This window comes from Mytilus californianus, unplaced genomic scaffold (genome assembly GCF_021869535.1).
Source record: "Mytilus californianus isolate M0D057914Y unplaced genomic scaffold, xbMytCali1.0.p SCAF_23, whole genome shotgun sequence".
Taxonomy (NCBI): Eukaryota; Metazoa; Mollusca; class Bivalvia; order Mytilida; family Mytilidae; genus Mytilus; species Mytilus californianus.
In genome coordinates, this window is record NW_026262672.1 from 5,835,778 (window position 1) to 5,841,777 (window position 6,000).

Below are 6,000 nucleotides of genomic sequence, written 5' to 3' on the forward strand. Positions count from 1 at the left end.
AAACTACGCACTCCTTTTAGAAAAAAAAATAATAATGATGAAAACATAAGCATCATTGTTATGAAATAATTTTCAAAAGATGAATGACAGATTGATAGTTTCAGAAGTATGAAATTTATGTTATTATTCTATTGGACTGACATCCTAAGGTTAAAATATTTCAATTTTTCAGACAGAGGGTGAGAGGGATTTGGTTAGACTGGTCTGACTCAGAATGCTGAACATTCATAACTATTATGAATTAAACAGTGAAGTCTGTAAGTGAATTACATGATACAAGAATCACCAGTCAAAGTCAACGAACGAAGAGCCCTGGAAATGGTGACAATGATACAAATCATTGCTTTTCTGAAGAGTCTGGAACAATCACTTAAACTAAAAGACAGTCCATGTCAACATGAGAAGAGCCTTTGGAATACTAAAATTGAAATTAATGGTTGTCAATCAAATACCAATACATCAGATACTTTAACAGAACAATCAGCTTATACTACAGGGAATCCTAGTGGTGGAAATCAACACGAAAATATAGATATTTAAACATGTTTAAAAAATATAAACACACTGGCCCCAGGAGAACGGTGTTTAACCAAGACCAAAACCAGTATTCGCTCACAAATCCAATTCTGATTGTAGTACTGAGTCCTCGTACAGGAGATACTTTTTTTTTTATCAATATCATGTACGGTGTCTATTCATTTTTAAATCTATAAAATATACGGTGACGGGATTTACAGACCGCCCAATATTGAAGACCAAGAACATATTTTATCATAAATGTTAGTCAACAAGGGGCATAACGTTACACTTAATAGGTAAAAAAAATATACTGGTTAGCAACTGATCTGACAATCCAGCAAACATGTGTTGTAAAAAGCCAAAATCCTTAAAAATCATAGGGTTGCTCCCTTATCAACAATAATGTGGACAACAGTCAGTTCTTTTGAAAAAAAAACCCTTCTTAAACGTACTCTGTCGGCACAAAATATGTAACAAGAGGCTGTCAGAGTGACAGCAAACCGGACTTTCCTGCAGAGGTCGAACCCTGAGCAGTTGAGTAAGTACGGACACTACATTTTAGCTTAAAACAGCTCTGGATTAGGATTGTGATTGAACATTTGACACAGCATAGGTTTGTGACACAAAATGATTGATTGATTGTTGGTTGCTTAACGTCCAGTGGCAAATATTTCATGCATATTCAGGACGAGAACAAATTAACAATAATTACAATAAGTAGGTGCTGTAATAGAGGCGTCTGGGATTGAGGTCGGAGAAATTTAGACTGCTACGGGAAATGAGGGTATATTGGATATGGACAGAAATTTAGCCTTGCAACAGGTCACCTACGGACCCCTCAAAGAGTTGTTGCAAGGGTTCTTAACGTGCTAAGAGCGTGGCACTCTCTTCCCACGAGGCATAGAATTTAACGTCCCCATTCTGACCGGACGTGGCTGCAAATTTGTACATCCCGCACAGTCAAACGGACGCCCCACTTTGGCGAGAGTTTTACCGCCGGTCGGAGACACAAAATGAATGTGGTCAAAGAACTGAAATATTTGAAATTGGACATTTACCTATTATGGTCCAATATCCAAAATCTAAGTACATATTAGTATCAGCACACCAAAGAAACCCAAGAATTCAATTTTTGATGAAATCAGAGAAAAGTTTAATTTAGGACCCTTGTGGACCAATTTGATAAAGGAGCCCACAATCCAAAATCTCTCAGTACATGGTTAAATTCAGAACTTCAAAGAACCCGACAAATTAAATTTTTGTTGAATCAAACAAAGTTTAATTTTGGACCCTGATGTGGACCAACTTGAAAACTAGGCCCAAAAATCTAATATTCAAATACAGGTTAAGATTCAGCATTTGAAAGACCCAATATATATTTAATTTGTGTTGAAATGAAACACAGGTTAATTTTATCCATAATATTTTCTGTGCAAAGGGAAATAACTCAAACTGGATAATTTTTTTCTAAAATAAGATATGCAATTTTTCAAATTATAATCAATAATATAATAACAACAACCAGTGATGACTAAGTTCTCTAAAATTTGATATGATTAAACACTCAAACATTCTTAGAATCAGCATATCAAAGAACTAAAGAATTCAATTTTTGATGAAATTAAACAAAAGTTTAATTTAGGACCCTTTGGACCTCAATGTGGTATTATCTTATTAATAATGAAAAGAAATACAGGTTTAGATTAAGCATTTCAAAGAACTCTATATTTATTCAATTTATGTTGAAATCAAACACAGATTAATTTTGGACCCCTACTTGGACCAACTTGAAAACTGGGCCCAAAATCAGAAATCTAAATATATGTTTATTAATAAACAATATAAGCTTAGTTTTTAAAGGAGTTCACTTCATCAAAAAATAAATATATATAGCATTCAGAAAATTAGTTTTTTTTAGAATAGCAAACAACCTTGCCACAAAATTCTTCAAACAATTTACCAAAGAAAAGAAGAAAACAAATCATAATCTTATTTATCAATAATACAATGTCTTTTCAAAATCTATAAAACTTATCAGTAACAAGAAATAATTGTAACAGGATGCTGTTACGAAGTCTCCCAAACAAAGCTCCAATAATTCGTCATTCCCATGGTCGCCTGACATTGGGCAAAGTCCAGTACAAATTAGTTTGTGATATGCATAAGTGACGCCTATGGATTGACCCTGTATGTCATTCAAATCTTCTTGAAATGACGAACAGGAATATAAATGGTTGTTTAGGGATGGAGATCTCGACGTTTACAAGTTCTCAAAAGGGGGGATCCCCAGTGGACTCGCCCTTTATTTCATATGATTTGGTTTTTTTTTTACCCATACAAAAATATATATGGTTTAAGGGTGGGGATCTCGACCGTTTACAAGTTCTTAAACATAAGGGGGTGGGGGTGACCCCAGGGGACTCGCCTTTTATTTCATTTGATTTGTTTTATTATCCCATACAAGAAAATATATGGTTTCGGGGTGGGAATCTTGACCGTTTACAAGTTTTTAAAAAGAAGGGCGTGGTGTGACCCCCTGGCCTTCTCCTTTATTTCATTTTATTTGTTTCATTCTCCCATACAAGAATATATATGGTTTAGGGGTGGGGATCTCGACCATTTACAAGTTTTCAAACAGGGGACTCGCCTTTTATTTCATTTGATTTATTTCATTGTCCTATATTAGAATATATATGGTTTCGGCGTGAGGATCTTGACCGTTTACAAGTTTTCAAAAAGAAGGGGGTGGGGGTTACCCCAGGGGACTTCCCTTTAATTTAATTTGATTTGTTTTATTGTCCCAAAGGAGAATATATATGGTTTTGGGGTGGGGATCTCGACCGTTTACAAGTTTTCAAAAATAGGGGGGGGGGGGGGGGGGATACCCACGTGGAATTCACCTATATTTTATTTGATTTGTGTAATTATCCATACAAGAACATATATGCTTTCGGGTTGGGGATCTTGACCGTTTACAAGTTTTGAAAAAGGGGGTGGTGTGACCCCCTGGCCTTCTATATTTCATTTGATTTGTTTTATTCTCCCATACAAGAATATATATGGTTTAGGGGTGGGAATCTCGACCATTTACAAGTTTTCAAGCAGGAGGGGGTGGGTTGACCCCAGGGGACTCGCCTTTTATTTCATTTGATTTGTTTTATTGTCCCATACAAGAATATATATGGTTTCAAGGTGATGATCTTGACCGTTTACAAGTTTTCAAAAAGAAGGGGGGTTGGGGTGAACCCGGGGACTCCACCAATATTTCATTTGATTTGTTTTATTGTCCCATAAAAGAATGTATATGGTTTCGGGGTGAAGATCTTGACCGTTTACAAGTTTTCAAAAAGAAAGGAGGTGGGGGTTACCCCCCATGGACTTCCCCTATATTTCATTTGATTTGTTTTATTGTCCCATAAAAGAGTGTATATGGTTTTGGGGTGGGGATCTTGACCGTTTACAAGTTATCAAAAAGAAGGGGGATAGGAGTTACCCTCATGGACTTCCCCTATATTTCATTTGATTTGTTTTATTTTCCCATACAAAATATATATGAATGAGGGGTGGGGATTTCGACCGTTTACAAGTTCTTAAACAGGAGGGGGTGGGGTTGACCCCAGGGGACTCGCCTTTTATTTCATTTGATTTTTTATTGTCCCATACAAGAATATATATGGTTTCAGGGTGGGGATCTTGACAGTTTACAAGTTTTCAAAGAGAAGGGGATGGGGGTGAACCCGGGGACTCCCCAATATTTCATTTGATTTGTTTTATTGTCCCATGCAAGAATATATATGGTTAACGGGTGGGGATCTCGACCGTTTACAAGACGAAAGCACATTCTCAAATTGAAGGGGGTAGGGTAAGAATATATATGGTTTAGGTTAGGGAGACTTAATTATCTACAAAATGTCTAATAACAGTAAATTTCAAACTTTATAGATCTTATCAGGAAACAGAAAATTTTCAAATAAATCTGTCACTCCAATGATTATCATATGCTAAGATATTTCCCAGATATAATTAATAATGAAAATCATACTAACAAATCTGAAGGGTTATTCTTTTGAACAGAACTATGGTTTAACATAGTACTCTAACATTACATATATAATAATTAATAATGTAGTTAACTTCAAAATGTCTAATAATATAGCTTATAATCATCACCACTTAAAAAACAGAAAACCTTCAAATAAATCTGTCACTCCAATTTTAATTTTGAGATAAGACATTGACTATGCTTAGTCATAATAATGAACAGTAAATTTCTAGTGTCTAATAATGAACAGTAAATTCCAAACTTCATTTATACAGTCCTTCTAGTAAATTTCAAACTGTATATATACAGTCCTACAGATCTTATCAGGAAACAGAAAATTTTCAAATAAATCTGTCACTCCAATGATAATCATATGCTTAGATATTTCCCAGATATAATTAATAATGAAAATCATACTAACAAATCAGAAGGGTTATTCTTTTGAACAGAACTATGGTTTAACATAGTACTCTAACATTACATATATAATAATTAATAATGTAGTTAACTTCAAAATGTCTAATAATATAGCTTATAATCATCACCACTTAAAAAATAGAACATTTTCAAATAAACCTGTCACTCCAATTTTAATTTTGAGATAAGACATTTACTATGCTTAGTCATAATATGATAACAAGATAACAAGAGAAAAATATTTAAAAATACCACTTTTGGATATTAAAAATGGCGATAACTCAAAAAGGATAAATACTAAAATAGTGAAAATTGAACTAGACCTTCATTTAGTCACAAGAAACAACATATCTAAAATTGAAAAAAAAATCATCAAGGCGTTTTCATGTTATTGAAGAGACACTGTTTGGCAGCCGCCCGCCCGCCGTACATCCCCAAATCAATAACCGATATTTCCTTCGAAAATAAGGTTAAAAATTGACATCCATTTGTGTTTATGTCAAGTCAAAATGAATGTATATTGATTTTAGAGGGTTAATGCCAATATACAGATGGGTTGGTCTACATTGAGGATGTGCTAAAGTTTGTCACAGGCTGTAGCAGTATACCACCTGGTGGATTCGATACAATTTTATGATTCATTTCATAAATGCTAAATGCTTTCCAAGTGTAACTTCTTGTATATTTGACATTACCTTTACAGTGCATTTAGGGGATTACAACAAATATCAAGAGATTATGATTGAGACAACTATATCTGGGCCAGGATTTAAGTTGATTTAATTTGTTTGATTTGTAAACCGGCCTACGATAGTAGAGGGGAAGTATTTTTTTCGGTCAGTGATGTCTATCCATCCAGGACTCAAATTATTGCTATTGGATCAATTTTATAAAGAATAAATATATTATAAATTTTAAGACGAGACAAATTTACAGAACAATATATAAAACATATCAATTAATTTGGAATAATGGAAAAAGAATTAGAGCCGAAATGTTTGCTGGTTGAAATCAAGTTACAT